Raw genomic sequence first — 20,393 nt, forward strand, 5'->3', positions numbered from 1 at the left:
CCCTCCCTGTGGATGGCCCACTGGCACCTATTTAACCAGGATACACCCTCAGGCACATTCACCTGCCTTTACACTGTCACCTCCTGTACAGGGGTCTGCTATCACAAAGGCTGACAAAACCTTGATGCAGTATTAGAACAAAATGACATTTACACCACAACAGCCTCAGATAACACAGAGCCTTTCATGGATAACATTGATGCCCAGGACCCTGGTTTGACAAACACTGAACGTATCAATGATTTCATAGAGAGCTTCTATTCTATGGCTCAACCATTATTATTGTTTGTAGACAATATCACATAATGAATTTATTGAGAATGAAAAGCATGAAAATGTGAATAAAGTCACAAAATCAGAAGGATGACAGTTCAGTGGTTGTTAGAACTGTAGGGCAACTAAAGACATAAACCAAATCAGTTCAATAAGACCTGTCTGTACGCTGCTAAAAGGCCCGGGGGTGTTTGATGGGGGGCATGGAAACCTTCACCCTCTGCCATAACATACGGTTGTTTACGTTATACACAATAGTAATTTGATCACAGTACTTTTTTCTCTATGAAGAATGAAACCATTGTCTTACAAATAGAGAAAGCAAAACGTAACCATAAAGGTGATGCATTTTGAGATCCATTTCCTTTGTGTGTGAAGAGGTGGTATGAAATGTGTGAAGCCTGGCCTGTACAGACCGTAATAAAACAGTGTAGTGTGGTGATACAGTGATGCCGTAGGGAACTGGGCCTCAACGGAGCCACAACTACACCTTATTAGCGACCTGTCTGCAATAAATGTTGAACTTGTCCTCCACAGGTTTGTTGTGGTGATCAAGTCAACTGGTCAATCACACCTTTCCCCCTATAGGACTAGACAACTAAGTGTTTTAGAATCCTATTTGAAATGCTTAGTCTAATGTAAACAGTGCACTGAAATCAATCCAAGGCAAAAGGGAAGCTTAATGTTTGAATGTTAATTTCTGTGATTATCTCTTTCCCTCTGAGTTTCTATTATCAGAATTCTCACTAAGAGAATCATGTCAGTCTCCATCTGAGGAAAGGGCAGGAAACCACCGTGGGTCTAAGGGTGGGTGTTACACATTGTTGGTGAGGCCACTTTTCCCCTCACAATATACTATAAAGCGCTTTGAGACCATGTGAAAAGGGCTATATAAATGCAATCCATTATATAGATGCAACCTATTACAAGTGAGAGGCCCAGCGCCTTGACTGTGTGCCTGTGAAACCCACTACTCTGTGGGAGGAGACCCTGGGGAACATTCCCGTCTGCCCTCTGTGTCCTTTCCCGTTGAGAAGAGGACAAGGTGGTGCTCAACTATCACCGCTGCTTTCCTTCTCTCTCAAGTTACTAAGTCTGGAATGTTACTTTTTTTCTAATAAAAATAACATTGCTTACATTGTTGTCCAGACATTACTGTAGTGTAAATTGTAGGGAAAAGCGCATTCCGAATATAACAAGATGCTGTCTGACTGCAGTCCATAGGCTGATACACATTGAGTGGTAATCAATCCATTGGCTGAGTCATGTTACTAAAGGCACACATTACCATCAGACAAAGCCTATTGATTTGACCTGAGCTGCATCTGTGGAGCGGACCACTCTGTACAATTTATATAATTGCCCATTCACCCTAATGGGAGGAGCAGTTTGGATATTAGACTGAAAGGATCCATATTTGACCATTAATGCAGAGTTAAAGCAAATTTGTTCAGCAAATAAAAAAAAAGTGGATGGGAGTCACACAGTGCAAGAGAGACTAGCAGATACGGTCTGAAATGTAAAGATGTGCACTCCATTATTTCACATAGGAAAAAATCACTGTTTAATTAAAACACGTGTAATGTAACACAGAAGTACCAAGTGCACAAAGAGTCCAACCAAACATAACTACAGTACATTTGAGAATAGTGAGGGATTGTCTCAACCCATCAACACTAGAACTGGGTCTGTATGTCTTTAGTCCATCCAGGTAATGCCTAAACATTGTTTAAGTGCAACTTATAACAATACTTGTATTCCTTAAAGAAAAAGTGACATATTCTGTAGAGTGGAAGTTACAATGGTAAAAGGCCCTGCTGAAATGTGTTGCATTGAAACAACAGCCACGTCCTCGTCTGTTCTGTAACGAGGAGCTCTAGTGCTGAGCAAGGAACACATTGTATAGTTATCTGCTGAAAGCTGTTGTTTAGTATTCATAAAGCCAGTCCTATTTTAACCGCAGTCAGTCTGACAGCTACAACTGCGCTCCTCTGCCAACTGTGCTTCTCATCTTCATACCTTAAGGCCCTGACTAGCAAAAGAGGAAGGACAACACTGACAGCCTTGACATTTGATGCTAGAACTCAATGTAGAATTATACCATGGCATTGTTGAATACTCATTTCTAATTGCCTTGAAGGGCATTCTAGAGCGTACATTATTTCCCTATATCACACGGTATATCAGCACGGTAGAATTCAATGGCTATAATTAATTCTTAGGGACAGATCAACATTTACTGGGCTGGAGGGGCTGGTCCAACTCGAGGTGTCATAAAAACAAAATGTACTCCTCTTTCCAAAGTTACAAATATTTTCACATGAACCTCACCTTATACTGTAAAATGTATTTAACACCCTCCCCCTCAGATGAACTCAAAATAATGTTTACCACGATAAATAACAATAACTGTAGCGTCACTGTGTTTAAAAACGTGGATATAGACTTTGCCACTTCAGCATGCTTTTGTGGCCCAGTCGATGCTACGCAGGGCTACGGGCCAGAAGGTTGAGGGTTCACTGACCACCACAGACGAGCCGGCTAAAGACAATGATCAGCTAGGGGGGGAATCTAATTTCAACAATTTGATGCCATATTTGTATAACTACACAAAATATATGCAACACAATTTCCACCAACAGGTTTCAGTGCAATGTACCGCACAGCCAATAAACAAAGCATACTGACTTTGTGCACTTCAATATCATGTTTGTGTTTTCAACACCACAATAAATAGACTATGTCAATCTCGACAAACAGAAAACACATCCCTCCCTACGTTGTAGGCTTACCCAGTATCGAAGGCTTGGCTTGACAATCTCCGAATGTCATTCAACTTTTTGGTGTTTTGTAACAGATGTATTTTTTTAGATTTTAGATTCTTCAAAGTAGCCACCCTTTGCCTTGATGGTAGCTTTGCAGACTCTTGGCATTCTCTTAACCAGCTTCACCTGGAATGCTTTTCCAACAGTCTTGAATGCTGCAGAATTGTTTTGGTACCCTTCCTCAGATCTGTACCTAGACACAATCCTGTCTCAGAGCTCTACGGACAATTCCTTCAACCTCATGGCTTATAGAGACAGCCTTTTACCTGCTGCTATCATGTCCAATCAATTGAATTTACCACAGATGTTTCTACAACTTGATTGGAGTCCATCTCAAGGATGATCCATGGAAACAGGATGCACCTGAGCTCAATTTTGAGTCACATAGCAAAGGGTCTGAATACTTCTGTAAATAAGGTATCTGTTTTTAATTTTTAATACGTTTGCAAACATTTCTAAAAACCTGTTTTCGCTTTGTCATTATTGAGTATTGTGTGTCGATTGACGTTTGATTTCATCCATTTTAGAATAAGACTGTAATCAAACAAAATGTGGAATAGGTAAAGGGGTCTTAATACTTTCTGAGTGCACTGTATATATAGCCTATGTATGGGAAGAGGAGCTTAGGCCTAACCCCAGAGATAGAGATATGCCAGTGGCATGCTGCAACACTGACATGCATTTATTTATGTCAGATGGATACTGCGTCTGCTATACAGATAAAAACATACAGAAGGTGGTTAATTCGTTAATTTTAATATTGTTATAAAGATAAGCATTATATTGTTAAATTATAGGACTAACTCTGGTAGACCTGAAACAGTCTTCCTCACCTCAAGCTCAACTGTCGGAGTCAGTCAGAGCGCCGGGACACAGTGCCTTCCTATCATAGGGTAATATTAGGGTAATAACAAAAGTAAATAGAGCCATTGTTTACAGAGCTGCCAACTCTCACGCATTGTCCGTGAGACACATGCATTTGACCTCTTCTCCCGCTCTCACGGCACACCACATTGAAAATTACTGCTTTTATTTTTCAAATTCGTCCAACTTTTCAACTGTGCTCCAAATCGTTTTGGAATCGGAGCATTTGCGCTTGCAATTTAACATCACGAGCAAAACCTTTATCATTGACCTGCACTGTGAACTGCGGCACATTGAAGCATATGATTGGTCTAGTTATGTTTGGGATCAATGGGATTGAATGCATGTTTTAAAGAAACACCCCTCAAGATAAGAGCGGAGCTGAATGCAGAGCGAGAACGTTCGCTGTGGAGTTTATAAAACTGTAAACAGAGTAGCATGGTAGGGCTGTTTTATGTACAATGTCAACAAAATGTGGTTGTTTTTACTCCTGTCACTATCCCTTTGACAGAATGTCCTTTAATCCACACTTGCATTAGTCCACTCGTTTGGTGATTGGCATTAAGGTTGTGACAAAGAAACGGCAGCAGAAAGACCTATAGTATGTTTTATCGGGGAAGTTTGGTAAAGTGAGCTGATTTATAACTATGAAAATGATTTAGTCAAATAGATTGTGAACCCAAAAATGTAAGTTTGATTCTATACAAAGTCTGATTCTATACAATAAATATAACATTTATTTGGTTAGGGTGTAGGGGCAGATGTATGTAATCTTGTCTTCTGGAGCTGTTATCTATTTACTTTATTTAGTCTGATCAGTGGAACAATTCTCATTCTTAATGGGCTAAAATATATGGTAATTAATGTGCTTGTCAGCAAGAACACGAATGTTATTCCCCACACTTATTATTCCATTTCTTCCCAATTTTGCCAGTGTAATCACATATTTGAAATCTCATATGCCTACTTGTGTTGTTGAAAATTAATTATATGAGGCTATGTATTTTTGCAGGCCTTCGTGGACAGTTTTGAATATGTCATACACATAAGTGTTGAGTATTAAATACTCCAGGAATCAAACATAATTTTGGACATTTTAGTATTGTGCACATGCTAGACAACTACTACACGCATCATATTTTGTCTTTGTAGAGTAGGACTATGTCAAGGATCTATAACTAGTAGGCATAAACCACCGGAATATTGGTCCATTAGATTTTTCTTGAAGGTTTGGTGATTTTCAGAAATTAATTGTTATAAGAAGAACATTTTCAAACACCCAGCACTTGGTATACATAGACCGGGGTGGCCAACCCTCCTGGAGAGCAAGCAGGAATTTCTTCCAGACCTATTTTAAAAGAGATAGTTCACCCAAATTAATAAATACAAAATGTTGTGTCCTTACCTTGAAATCAGTCTATGGACAAGGAGATTGAAATCTATGATTTGGTGACCCGCTGCCATCAACTATTAATATTTCCTGTGCAAAGCACTTTCCAGAACTTTCCACCTGAGAACAGGGATCAATCCCTGCTTCCAACCCTCCCACTGTTTCTAGCATTTGCCGGCATCTCCATCTCACTTCATTACTGTCTGAATAAAGTGTTAAACCACCTAAAAAAATGTTTTAAAGATTTTTGCATACTTTAAAATTAATTCCCCAAAATCGCAAAGTAACAAAGTTGTCTAATTTTGAGTGTTTATTTAATGTTCAAAGCATCCTGAATACACCTGACCTGTGTTTTTTTCTTTAAAAAATGCCCATCCTGGTCATAGGCCTAAGCCATGTAAAGATACGTAGAATTGCAGGAAATTAGCTTTAAAGTAGTCCAATTTTACCCCGTCTAGGTGTTGTGCTAGGGGGCAATGAAATTCACGTAGCAAATCCTCACTCAAAGCTTTCAAAAGTTGGCTGCCCTGTGTTTATAGGGAAAATATGAGCAGCAGAGCAAATGTAATCCAGGGGAAAAAACACACTTCTCTCCCAAAACACCACACAACTCTCCCCCCAAAACAGTTTGCTTAGCTAACTAGCAAGTCTGTTTGTTTAGTTACCAAGGCAACTATTATAGCTAATTAGTAAACTTGCTAGCTACTTCAGTGGATGTTGAAGAAATTTCTACCTGCCAATGAACACATTTCTAGTGGCACATGTGTTAAATTATAGCCACTGTATAAAAGGGATATTCAACTCGTGGCTCTCTGCGTTCTCTGGAAAATGAGTTTCACTCCGCTAACACAATGTGGAACACAGCTTCCATCTGTTCATTATTTTCCATAGAACGCATCTCGTTGATTATCCTTTGCATAGTCCTCTCCTACAAATAACAATAGTGGAACAATAAAACACACCCAGAACAACTCTTTAACTGAGTTACAGTTATCACAATTCTACACATCTAAAACCATCTATGCCACTGAGAAAGAAAAAGTGAATGAATATAAAACTCACATCAAAATTGTGGTGTATAGGATTGTATGGTTTCATACCATCTTCTAATGAGCTGACATGGAATGATGCGCAATGCTCTCTTTGTTTAACTGCAAATCATGTGCAGACTACTTCTCACAGTGAGTGATCCATCCATATGTTGTTTATAGGCCTACATCCCCTCCGAATACAGAACACAGTAGCCCAGTGGCCGACAGTGGGGAAGATGGAACGAGATGGATTTTGGCTGACATTCTGCAAATTTTCTCCTCAATGAAACATTTGATCTCAAAGTTCTGTTCACAAAACTAGAATCTGTTATGAACAGAGTGGACTAGTTTTGCAGACTTTAGCCTTTGCCAAAGTAAAAAAAAAAAAATGCATTGTTTGGAAGGAGTGCAAAGGCGAATTTAGTTATTGCCCACGCGCACTTCAGAGTAGGCGTTCCCTAACGGAAATATGCAAATGTTTGCTAGAATGTGCAAATAGGATCTCCCTAGCTCGTGACTGGCTCTGGCCACCTACTTGCTTGTTCTGCGCACTATGACTAATCTGTTCCCATTTGAAACAACAGGCTGTGGTTTATCTTGGTTTACTTACAAAAATATTTGGTAGTAGTGTGAATAGCACCTGAGGCTCAGTGGAGTCTGCCTGGCTCAGCTCCTTGAGGGAGATGGTACTGACAATGCCCCGCAGCAGAGGGGTGTCCTCACCGATAACACGCAGATGGCGAGAGGACGCACGCCCACTCCTGGCTCTTGCCATTTATCTGGACAGCTCTACAGGTGGGGCTGCGCTTGCATCCTCCACAAAGAGCACCCGCATCAAAGGCAAAGCAGAAAACAATGTGGCCGCTCATGAAAGGGAAGACAGTGATTTCACTTAAGCTGTGGTCAAGAGAGGATACTTCCCTCTGTTTATGAGCCAACACGCAAGAGTCCAGCAACAAAAGGAGATGGGGGGAGGGGGGGGGGCAACTACCTTTATTGATGAGGCACAGCCTTATAAATGAACCATGCATGCATAGCATGTGGGATGCACTTAGCAAGAACATGTTTATGATCATAAAAAGCTAAACAGAATTCTCAAGTGTCTTATGTATTTCCGTTTGTTTCACACAAATGAACACATTATACACTAGTGCAGGGTACCCCAACTGGCGGCCGAGGGCCGAATTCACATACATACATACAGTACCAGTCAAAAGTTTGGACACACCTACTCATTCAAGGGTTTTTCTTTATTTTTACAATTTTCTACATTGTAGAATAATAGTGAATCAAATCAAATGTATTTATAAAGCCCTTCTTATATCAGCTGATATCTCAAAGTGCTGTACAGAAACCCAGACTAAAACCCCAAACAGCAAGCAATGCAGGTGTAGAAGCACGGTGGCTAGGAAAAACTCCCTAGAAAAGGCCAGAACCTAGGAAGAAACCTAGAGAGGAACCAGGCTATGAGGGGTGGCCTTCTGGCTGTGCCGGGTAGAGATTATAACAGAACATGGCTGTCACGATCATTTAGAGATGGATTGGAGCAAGGTGCAGCGTGGTAGGCGTACATTTTACTTTTATTTAAATGACACCGAAAAAACAAAATACAAAAACTAACGTAAAGTTATATGTAGTGCAGAAAGCAACTACACACAAAAAAGATCCCACTAACTAAAGGTGGAAAAAAGGCTGCCTAAGTATGATCCCCAATCAGAGACAACGAGACAGCTGCCTCTGATTGGGAACCATACCCGGCCAACAAGGAAATAGAAAAACTAGAATGCCCACCCAAATCACACCCCACCGAACCAAATAGAGAAATAAAAAGGCTCTCTAAGGTCAGGGTGTGACAATGGCCAAGATATTCAAATGTTCATAGATGACCAGCAGGGTCAAATAATAATAATCACAGTGGTTGTCGAGGTCAGCACCTCCGGAGTAAATAGTGAAGACATCAAAACTATGAAATAACACATATGGAATCATGTAGTAACCAAAAAAGTGCTAAACAAATCAAAATATATTTGAGATTTGAGATTCTTCAAAGTAGCCACCCATTGCCTTGATGACAGCTTTGCACACCCTTGGTATTCTCTCAACCAGCTTCATGAGGTAGACACTTGGAATGCATTTCAATTAACAGGTGTGCCTTGTTAAAAGTTAATTATTCAATGCGGAAAGATTTCCAGAACTTTGAAAGATTCTTCAAGTGCAGTCGCAAAAACCATCAAGCGCTATGATGAAACTGGCTCTCATGAGGACCACCACAGGAAAGGAAGACCCAGAGTTACCTCTGCTGTAGAGGGTAAATTCATTAGAGTTAACTGCGCCTCAGATTGCAGACAAATAAATGCTTCACAGAGTTCAAGTCACACATCTCAACATCAACTGTTCAGAGGAGACTGAGTGAATCAGGCCTTCATGGTCGAATTATTGCAAAGAAACCACTACTAAAGGACATCAATAATAAGAAGAGACTTGCTTGGGATAGAAACACAAGTCATGGACATTAGACTGGTGGAAATCTGTTCCTTGGTCTGATGAGTCCAAATTTGAGATTTGTGGCGCAGAGTAGGTGAACGGATGATCTCTGCATGTGTGGTTCCACACCTTGAAGCATGGAAGAGGTGGTGTGATGGTGCATTGCTGGTGACACTGTAGGTGATTTATTTAGAATTCAAGGCACACTTAACCATCATGGCTACCACAGCATTCTGCAGTGATACACCATCCCATCTGGTTCGCGCTTAGTGGGAATATCATTTGTTTTTCAACAGGAAAATGACCCAAAACACACCTCCAGGCTATGTAGGGGCTAATTGACCAAGAAGGAGAGTGACGGGGTGCTGCATCAGATGACTGGCCTCCACAATCACCTAACCTCAACACAATTGAGATGGTTCGGTTTGAGTTTGACCGCAGAGTGAAGGAAAAGCTGCCAACAAGTGCTCAGCATAAGTGGGAACTCTTTCAAGAATGTTGGAAAAGCATTCCTCATGAAGCTGGTTGAGAGAATGCCAGGAGTGTGGAAAGCTGTCATCAAGGCAAAAGGCGGCTACTTTTTTTGCATACTACATGATTCCATATGTGTTATTTAATAGTTTTGATGCCTTCACTACTAATTATACAGGTATGTTGTCAATAATGTGGAACCAAGCAAGATTTCAAAGTGACACATCCGCAAAAATATGCATGCACGTAAGACATATGAAATGTCATGTTGAAGTTTGCCTCAGATCAAATGCCTTTAAAAATACAATGCAGAAACGGCGTGAGCTTTTTCTATGTAATGATATTCAGACCCCATTCAGCTCTCCAGAAGGCCCCATATGAAGCTGAGGTAGAAACGCACCAGGGAAGCTACTGACAGTCATCTCATTTCCTTGAACAGGAAGAGCCATCCATTCTAATGTCATCACACTCTGAAAACTCTTCCCCTCGTGTGATAATCAGTGTTTTCCAAATGCAAGGCACTCTTAAAACCAGCCACCATCCTTTCACAGCAGACACAATTATCTCTAAAACTAATCTGTCTATGTACAGTGCTTTTCCCAGACCCCTTCTGCTCACAGTAATAGTGCTTAGGGGAACTGACTGAAAATAATTGATATTTCCCAGATCTGGCAAACAATGGTTGGTTATTGTGTTTATAAAGTATCACTTGGCTTTCATGTTGCATGTCAGACATTCCTCTTCCTGGAGTATTGGTGAGTCACTCCAGATGACTTGTGTGTATGTGAGAAGGCTGTGTCAAGGCCATATTATCCTGTAATGTCCCGTCCCCTCCTCTCTGTCTGTTGGATTATTGACATAGAGTTAATAAAATAAAGGCCACAGATTGGACATTCTCAATACAATTATTCCCAATACAAATAATTGTATTTTGGGCAGAGAACAGGGACATTACTGTAACTGCACTCACAGTGGGAAAGCAGAGAAATCTGATGGTGTCCTCGGTTACAGTACATGACAGAAAGAGTCTACTTGTAGGCTTGTTTTTGAACAGATGGTTGTTCTCTGAAAGTAAAGGCTGCGTCCCTGAACTTCACGTGTAAAAGCCTACTAGTTACACATGGTTTAGTTTAAAACAAAATTGCTGAGTACATACAGTATTATCCGTTCACTCATCTGCAAATACTGAAACCTCTTTGGTAAAATCCTCTACCTAAACTAAATCCCCCGGCTCTAATTTCATGTGCTGGAAGAGTGTTAAAAATGTTGTTTTCACTAGGCGATGGACAGTTCTATAGAAAATCTGAATTTCTGCTGGAGTTGGAGAAAGCTTTTAGTTGTGATTTAAGTGCTGCAGCCGTTAATGCATAAACCACCTATTTGACATCAGAACCAAGTTTAATCTCCTTTTACTTAAAAGTGGTGATTTTAATAACTACACTTTAAGACATACTCCTGTTTTACATAATGACTTGGATATGCTTTCAATGTATTATAAGGGAGGTTTAATGGAGAAAAGAAATAGATAAAAGTGAAGCCTTCAGAGATCCATTTGAAATAAGTGTGGAATTACCTGCCATAAAGCTGCCAAGCATTCTAATCTTAAGAGTCCAAGCTAACTTTGAAATAATAACATCTGAGTGAAGCAAAACGAGCCATTGACTGTCCCCAAGGATTTTCTTCATCTCTTTCCTGAATGTATCATGACACAGAATAATGTCTATAGATGATCTATTACCACTCCAAAAAGCTATAGTGATAAATGACACAACGGAAAGTGATTTTGAATCTGATCATATTCTCAAATGCCTGTTACGGCCATTGTACTACAGTACCTCGAAACACACTTTCTGCCACATCAAAAACACCCAACATGGTGCATTCATGGAATGCTGCCATTTCTCAGTGGTGTTGAATGTCTAGTGCTCTCATTACAGATTGTACTTGGGGCCTGAGTAGATCTATAGATGAGCCTTGGAATCCTGTTTCCATGCAGCATTACGTTAGAGCAATTCATCCTTACCTAAATTACAAAAAATAACCAATTTAATTTAGATTTTGGGACATCTACTACTATTACTGACATGACATGCTCTTAAACATATACTTAAAGTACAATCCAGGAATAAATAAATGGCAGGTTGTGTCAACATGACCTGTTGGAGCGATCAAACAGAACTGTGGTGCACTCAGGCTGCCGTCTAAGAGGTTATTCAAGTGGGTAAAAGTCCCCCTCGATTCCCAGATGTGGGTGTTGCATTAGTCCGGCCCATCACCCAGGCATGAGCAATTACCCAGACATAGCAGAGGGAAAATGATTATCCCCATCATCTCAATAATAAAGGTCGGAGCAGTCCATTCCAGTCAACACACACAGGGAAACACAGATGCAAAACACACACACAACCAATAATCAGCTAACATTCTGACGCTAACAGAGGTATAATAACAAATCCTTAGCCTTAGTCTCTGATATGTATTGCATTGGTAAATAATAGCTTTGGACAATGTCATCTTTCTCAATGCAAGTTTACGTCAATAGACAGAGCGCAGCTCTCCAAATGGGGATGTACTATAGACTAATCAAAATTAGTCAGGCAGCATTGGTGGTCCCTGGGTAAAGAAAATGTCAGTATGAGGTATGACACTTTAAGATTATTTGAGCTCCTAAATGGGAGGAAGGCAAGAGATTTCTACAGACATTCCAACACATACAGTATAGGCAAACATATCTTAATCAAAATCTCTATGTTAACCCAAGCTGCACATTCTGCTAATAATAATAATAATAAACTGCAGCCTATATGAATCAAGCAGTGATGGTTTTCAATCTGGGCATGCGTCATTCATGGCTATAAAACCCCTAAATATTACAGTGATAGTTAAATGTTTCCCAGAAAGGCATTCCTGCATGAAAATTATAATGCCAATTATGATTTCAAAATGCACTAAATGAGTGATAATTACCCCAGTTAGGGCCCTTGCAGTAAACATTTCGAGAGCCCTCCAAATGTACCACAGCAATCAGTGATTAGTAAAACAGGCTATTATTGCCTATTTTTAATCAGTTCTGCTGTGCAAAACACAACCTACAAGACCTAATCTTGTGCACATAACTCTGACTACATTAATGACAATGGTCGATTTGCTTAAAGTTTCTCATGGACTAAGTAGTACATTTTAATCTGTAGTTTAGTCCTGAGGGTAACAGCCTTACAGCCAGATGTGTTCATTTGCAGGCAAATAAAACATTGAGGGAGGTTAAGATACACTGCTGCAAGGGGCAGATGTCCAAATCAAACATCTGTTAACTGGGCCTACCCCAGCGCCACGGCTAGGCTTGGATCCACCAGAGCTAGTTTAAGAAATGGCTCCCTCTGGACAGGCAGGGGATTGAAGACCAGCTGTGCAGTAGTTAGCACAGGCCACAGAGAGTGGCATATAGCACCACCAATACATGCCATTCAGATGGTGATTTAACATGCTATAGCACCCACTCTATGACACTATTCATTAATAACTTCCCATTCCCTGTTATCCCCAACATCAGATATGCATCAACATTTCTCCCCTTTTTCCTGTGAGGGGAGAGAGAGCATGTTCTATTAGAGCCTGCTATTAAGATACAGGGCTTTGCAAAGCAGCACTGTCACCAGCATGCACATCAGCAACTAAAAGTAATTCAAAGCAAACTGAAACTGTTTTAGTTAAAAACATGTGATTCAATAAAGAAAAATAAAGCATTATTCTCCCTCCTGTGTAAGTGCTGTGTAACTCTACGTAGGAGGCAGCTGAGGAAGAGAGGATGACCAGAGACACATTGAGCAGAACAAACAACCTCTTGGCTGAACTTATCTAGCCCAGTGTTCTCTACATACAGTGAGCAACATGAAAACAAGACAACAGTAGCAACACAAATGTTGCTGTTGGCTTTATCTGTAATCAACATGCTTACATCCCTTGAAAAAAAGGCAGGGGAGGAAAATCAATGATCCAGGCCAACTTTATTGTCAAAGAGAAGCAATAAATACACTTACCTTCAACCTCGCTTGCTTCTCACAGTCCCAGGGTCTGGTAATTAGAGAAGGGAGTGATGGAAGGAGGGATAGAAGGACAGATGGAGGCTGGAACACAAGGAGGAGAAGATTACAAGATGATGAGTTTCATTGCAGACAGCCTAGGTCTAATGATACTCCTCTGTCACTCAAAACAGTAACTCAAAGATGCCTGAAAGTAAACACATTGGCCATGGAATGGGATACAGTATCTATATTCAGATCTGCAGTATGTGAGAAAAAAACAGAGATTGTTGGTCTGTATGGACCAATAATGCTGTTATAATAATGCTTATTTTCAATAAGGTATATAGGACTTGGGTTCATGAATGTATGCTTTGCTGTCAATGTATCTTAAGGTGTCTGACATTGATTGCAATACCTCTAAATAAAGTTTTAATGTTCAATGTTTCAAAGTAAATTGAAACGTTGCCATTATGACAATTTTAAACAAAAAACTGTAACGTATAGCTATTTTTTGACATCTCATGTCACAATGTTCAAGTGGTATGCCGAATGAATGCCATAAACAATTAACATTGGATTTGGTTCAGCAGTGGGGCAGATTAAACATTTAGTCTCAGCTACATTAAGTGTTTCTATAATTCAAATTGCATCAAGATGAATGTATTGTGTTGAGGTTCTATGACAGATCAAAGCATAAGGGCATTGGATAAAAAGCTAAGCATGTTGGAAAGGACATGTGTAGGAATGCAAAGATAACCTTGAAATATCACTGTTTGTTTAACATGTTAATGACTAGGCAGGGGGTAGTTAGACGTAATAAGAGACAAGAACAATAGCTCATATCTACCTGGAACACTGATGAGAGGGGATGGAAAGAAACAAAGATTATAAAGACCTGTGAGTAAAAGACATGTAATTGATGCACAAAATAAATTGTAAACTAGTTAGATGGTGTAACCTTTTCCTGGAAGCCTGGACCCTATTTTTTTTTCTGTCTCTCAACTCGGCGTACATTTTTAATGAAAGAGACGGCTCAAGCTTGAACTTTGTTTTTCCTTGTAAAAGATTCATTCTATTGGGGAAGTGTTGATTGAACAGAAGCCCAAATACACTCAGTCTCTCCTCTACTTAAGAGTGCACAGTTGAGCTGAAGCGAACATCAATTTATCACGACATCTCTGGAGCTGCCCGGCGGGCAGGGAGAGATGGGAGCTGGCAATACAGCTGACGGACTGGCAAAGGCCTGCTATTACCCAAGCACAGGCCCCTGACTCCCTTAGGAGTTTCCCCTTGCTTTACCTTCGCAGGCAGAATGTCCCAGAGGTGACAATGAGGCGCAGGGCAACTGATAGTGACGGTAATTAAAAGGGTTGATTAAAAGTGACGGAAGGCGGACATCCAGGGAGAAAACAAGGTTTAGGAGAGAGGATGGGAGGGAGAGCGGTAGAACAGGAATCATGTTAGATCACTTCTCGAGTTAACAGGAGAGCCAGATAAATACCTTTTTCCGCAAGTCACTTCAATTGGGGCAAAATCTCTAGAGGGCTGCCATCCCAGAAAACCTAAAAAACTGTAATTCTGCGGGAATGATGGTTGCCCATTCGATTCAATGCCCACGAGGTAAAGCTGGAAGTAACAATCTAAATCTGAATATTTGAAGGTGAAGTTTGACTATTGCATTTGACTTTCACAAACAGTCACTACCAACAGTCTAATAACTAAATTCAAGTTGAAATTTATAGATGAAAATGCAAAAGCAACAAAGAGCACAACTGGATCCAGGGACAATTAGGCTATCGGTAAAGAGATTTCAAAGTCCTGGTGTTCGCTGCTCAGATATCTTGTTTATTACCACTGGCCAAGACTTCCCAAAGAGACATCAGAACCAGATGATAGCTTTACAGCCAAACCTGCAGGGGAAACTAAACGAACTCCTGGAGGTTTTTTCAACTTAAACCCCTGGCCTCACACATGCACACTGACCTGAGGAAGCCTCACTCTACAAAATCCAGCAAAATCCACTTTTATACATTAGCCGTCTAGTACCACTCGTCTAATTTGGGCATGCCCAGAGGGGGTAACAACTCAAAGACCTGAACTTCAATTGAAATAGCATCCGAAAACTGAAGCCAAAAACAAACACATCACTTTTAATGAGGGAGACACTCTGGACAGATCTTAGAGTTAAGTTAATTTGACATTGTGTTCTTTACGTCCAAATACAAACTGACATTCATTAAATTCATACAGAGCAGCTAATGTGATAACTCAAAATTAAAATATTTTGTTGATTCTACTGCTTGTAGTAAATACATTAGATAAAAGGAACTGCCAGTTTCTGTACCCTTGTATAATTATACAATGACAGTAAGTGCTTTGTGAGATTCCTCTTGGCACACAAAGCATTATGATGCATTTCCATATTTATCTCTCTGTACATATGCCCTAGCATACACAATGGTAGCTCGACAGAAAGACAACAGCATTTAACCATTTGTACATGACAAGGTTTTGACAGATGGAGGGAGAAGTAACAGCAGGATAACTTTTTGATTTGAACCAACAGAACTCAACCCAAGGCAGCATGAGTCACATTGGATAGTGGGTCACGTTGACACAACTTCCAGTCACATGAATGATGGGATGATGGTTGTTTCGTAAACATCTCAGTTGATTGAAACCTTGTTCCTCTACAAGCTGTGAATGGGAATCCACACATTCCCACCCAAGAATCAGAGCAAAAGACTGAGGACAGACAGTCCAATGTGTTATGTGTCCTTTACTTCAAATCTATAGATTCAGAAAGTAGCCTCCCAGAATCAAATTCTTCATGATCTACTTGCATTATAATCCAATTAATCTAATTAATAACAGTGTTCTCGCTTTTTTCCTTGTGACCAAATATAAGTGATGTGCACGTGTACATGCTAGACAGGCTCCATTGTATTTATAGCTTCTGGTTAGGTGTTCCTGACGTGATATAAAGACGTGGCATTTACTGGGGCTAATATTTTTCTATCATTGCTCACAGCACCATGCATATCCACCAGCTGCTGGAGATAATGCACAAATATGATAACAGATCAATTCCCCGCCATTAATTCCCAAGGGACGGACGGCCTGAGCTAGGAAGATGCAATGGACTGAGACACCAACACACATAACATAATTGAGGTAGGAGAGGCAGAGTGAAAACAATGCGAAGAGCATTAAAAAGCCTAATAGTTTCAAAATTGGCCATCATAAATGTCATTATTTCTTTCCTAATGAATGACAATTGGTATTCTGCTCTCGCTGTCTGTGAACCAACACTGACATTTGAGCTATAGGGCTAGGAAGCCTACTTGGAAACCTGGGATAGTGGGCTACATATTGAAAATGCAGACTATTGTCAATTTAAGTCACTTCATGTCAAAGTGGGTGAGAAGCATCCAGCTGCAGATGGTGTGTTTTGAGGGCACCTAGTCTGCTAATGTCAAAGCTCACGCGCTCTAACACGCTGGGCCAGAGGTATAATATGTCACTAGCTCTGGTCCAGGGCATACCCACTGAATTAGGCATTTAAAAGGCGCTCTATGCTACTAGCTAGCTAGCTCTGGTCCAGGGCAAAGCTAGTAGCTCTGATCAGCAGTAGCTTTGGTCCAGGGCGTAGCCAAATCTTTTTATAACTAAAAACATTTCCAATGGGAATGTTGTGGAAATTCTTCCACAGGGACACTCAAAGTCAATCTTAATAGGAATCATTGTTTATTGTCAGTGCGCTGGAGAGGTTCCAACCAACTCAAGGCACCATAGTACCCATGTCAAATCAAATCAAATTGTAATAGTCACATGCACCAAATACAACATGTGTAGACCTTACAGTGAAATGCTTACTTACAAGCCCCTAACCAACAATGCAGTTTGTTGGGGGTACCGGTACAGAGTCAATGTGCGGGGGCACCAGGTTAGTTGAGGTAATATGTACATGTGGGTAGAGTTATTAAAGTGACTGTGCATAGATGATAACAACAGATAGCAGCAGTGTAAAAAAAAGGGGGGGGGGGGGTAATGTAAAGTATGGGTAGCCATTTGATTAGGTGTTCAGGAATCTTATGGCTTGGGGGTAGAAGCTGTTTAGAAGCCTCTTGGACCTGGACTTGGTGCTCCGGTACCGCTTGCCGTGCGTCTATGACTAGGGTGGCTGGAGTCTGACAATTTTTAGGACCTTCCTCTGACACTGCCTGGTATAGAGGTCCTGGATTGCAGTAAGCTTGGCCCCAGTGATGTACTGGGCCGTTCGCACTACCCTCTGTAGTGCCTTGCGGTCGGAGGCCGAGCAGTGCCATACCAGGCAGTGATGCAACCAGTCAGGATGCTCTCGAAGATGCAGAGTTTTTTCCTCTGGTTGCACATTTAATATGCTGATAGATATTTAGTAAAACGGATTTAAGTTTCCCTGCATTAAAGTCCCCGACTACTAGGAGTGCCGCTTCTGGTTGAGCGTTTTCTTGTTTGCTTATGGCGGAATACAACTCATTAAAAAGTTCTTTGACTGTGGTGGTATGTAAACAGCTACGAAAAATGTAGATGAAAACTCTCTAGATAGATAGTGCGGTCTACAGCTTATCATGAGATGCTCTACCTCAGGCGAGCAATAGCTCGAGACTAACTTAGATATCGTGCACCAGCTGTTATTTACAAAAATACATAGCCCGCCGCCCCTTATCTTACCAGACGCCACTGTTCTATCCTGCCGGTACAGAGTATTACCATGTACAGCATATGTTGATAGTGTCATCGTTCAGCCACGACTCCGTGAGGCATAAGATATTACAGTTGTGAATGCCCCGTTGGTAGATTAAAATAGATTACCTATGTGCAACATTATTCTCCAAAGATTGCACGTTTGCTAGCAGAATGGAAGGAAGTGGGTGTTTACTTGATCGCCTACAAATTCTCAGAAGGCAGCCTGCCCTTTGGCCCCTTTTTCTCCGCCTCCTCTTCACACAAATCATGGGGATCTGGGCCTGTTCCCAAGAAAGCAGTATATCGTTCGTGTCGGGCTCGTCAGACTCCATAAAGGAAAAAAAGGATTCTGCCAGTCCGTGGAGAGTAATCGCAGTGCTGATGTTCAGAAGTTATTTTCGGTCATATCGATCAGGAGCTCTGCTTGGGCTGTCCCAGCAGTTGTCTTACACAGTTAAAGTCGAAAGTTAACATACACTTAGGTTGTAGTCAAGTCATTAAAACTAGTTTTTCAACCACTCCACAAATTTCTTGTTAACAAACTATAGTTTTGGCAAGTCGGTTAGGACATCTACTTTGTGCATGACGCAAGTCATTTTTCAAACAACTGTTTACAGACAGATTATTTCACTGTATCACAATTCCAGTGGGTCAGAAGGATACACACACACTAAGTTGACTGTGCTTTAAACAGCTTGGATTGTCATGGCTTTAGAAGCTTCTGATAGGCTAATAGACATCCTTTGAGTCAATTGGAGGTGTACCTGTGGATGTATTTCAAGGCTTACCTTCAAACTCAGTGCCTCTTTCCTTGACATCATGGGAAAATCAAAAGAAATCAGCCAAAAAAATTGTAGACCTACACAAGTCTGGTTCATCCTTGGGAGCAATTTCCAAACACCTGAAGGTACCACGTTCATCTGTACAAACAATAATACGCAAGTATAAACACCATGGGACCACACAGCCATCATACCGCTCAGGAAGGAGACGCATTCTGTCTCCTAGAGATTAACGTACTTTGTTGCGAGGACCTTGTGAAGATGCTGGAGGAAACAGGTACAAAAATATCTAAATCCACAGTAAAACAAGTCCTATATCGACATAACCTGAAAGACCGCTCAGCAAGGAAGAAGCCACTGCTCCAAAACCGCCATAAAAAAAAACAGACTATGGTTTGAAACTGCACATGGGGACAAAGATCATACTTTTTGGAGAAATGTCCTCTGGTCTGATGAAACAAAAATAGAACTGTTTGGCCATAATGACCATCGTTATGTTTGAGGAAAAAGAGGGAGCGTTGCAAGCCGAAGAACACCATCCCAACCGTGAAGCACAGGGGTGGCAGCATCATGTTGTGGGGGTGCTTTGCTGCAGGAGGGACTGGTGCACTTCACAAAATAGATGGCATCATGAGGAAGGAAAAGTATGTGGATACATTGAAGCAACATCTCAAGACATCAGTTAGGAAGTTAAAGCTTGGTCACAAATGGGTCTTCAAAATGGACAATGACCCCAAGCAGACTTCCAAAGTTGTGGCAAAATTGCTTAAGGACAACAAAGTCAAGGTATTGGAGTGGCCATCACAAAGCCCTGACCTCAATCCCATAGAACATTTGTGGGCAGAACTAAAAAAGCGTCTGCGACCAAGGAGGCCTACAAACCTGACTCAGTTACACCAGCTCTGTCAGGAGCAATGGGCCAAAATTCACCCAACTTATTGTGGGAAGCTTGTGGTAGGCTACCCAAAACGGTTGACCCAAGTTAAACCATTTAAATGCAATGCTACCAAATACTAATTTTTGGAACTTTTTTGAGTGTATGTAAACTTCTGACCCACTGGAACTGTGAGGAAAGAAATAAAAGTTTAAATAAATAATTATCTCTACTATGATTCTATTATACTATTGTTTCACATTCTTAAAATAAAGTGGTGATCTTAACTGACCTAAAACAGGAAATGTTATAGGATTAAACGTCAGGAATTGTGAAAAACTGAGTTTAAATGTATTTGGCTAAGGTGTATGTAAACTTCCGACTAGCTGTAGCTGTTGTCCGCACTAGCGCTGGTCCAGGTCGTAGCCAGCTAGGCTACCAGTCAAAGGTTTGGACACACCTACTTACTCATTCAATGGTTTTTCTTTATTTGACCAAGAAGGAGAGTGGTGGAATGCTGCATCAGTTTCAAAATTGACCATCATAAATGTCATTATTTCTTTCCTAATGAATGACAATTGGTATTTTGCTTATGGCCTCCACAAGCACCCAACCTCAACCCAAAATGGTTTGGGATGAGTTGGACCGT

General features: G+C 40.8%; 1 protein-coding gene across 1 annotated transcript in view; it reads right to left on the bottom strand.

Moving 5' to 3' along the window:
- The window catches only part of LOC139371201 (bis(5'-adenosyl)-triphosphatase-like), a 318,597-nt gene that overhangs the window by 288,165 nt on the left and 10,039 nt on the right, over positions 1-20,393 (bottom strand). Inside the window, exon 3 of the mRNA XM_071111386.1 lies at positions 13,376-13,462. The gene's annotated coding sequence lies outside the window, so the exon portion shown is untranslated. The remainder of the gene's footprint in view (positions 1-13,375; positions 13,463-20,393) is intronic.

Source organism: Oncorhynchus clarkii, chromosome 17, assembly GCF_045791955.1.
Source record: "Oncorhynchus clarkii lewisi isolate Uvic-CL-2024 chromosome 17, UVic_Ocla_1.0, whole genome shotgun sequence".
Taxonomy (NCBI): domain Eukaryota; kingdom Metazoa; phylum Chordata; class Actinopteri; order Salmoniformes; family Salmonidae; genus Oncorhynchus; species Oncorhynchus clarkii.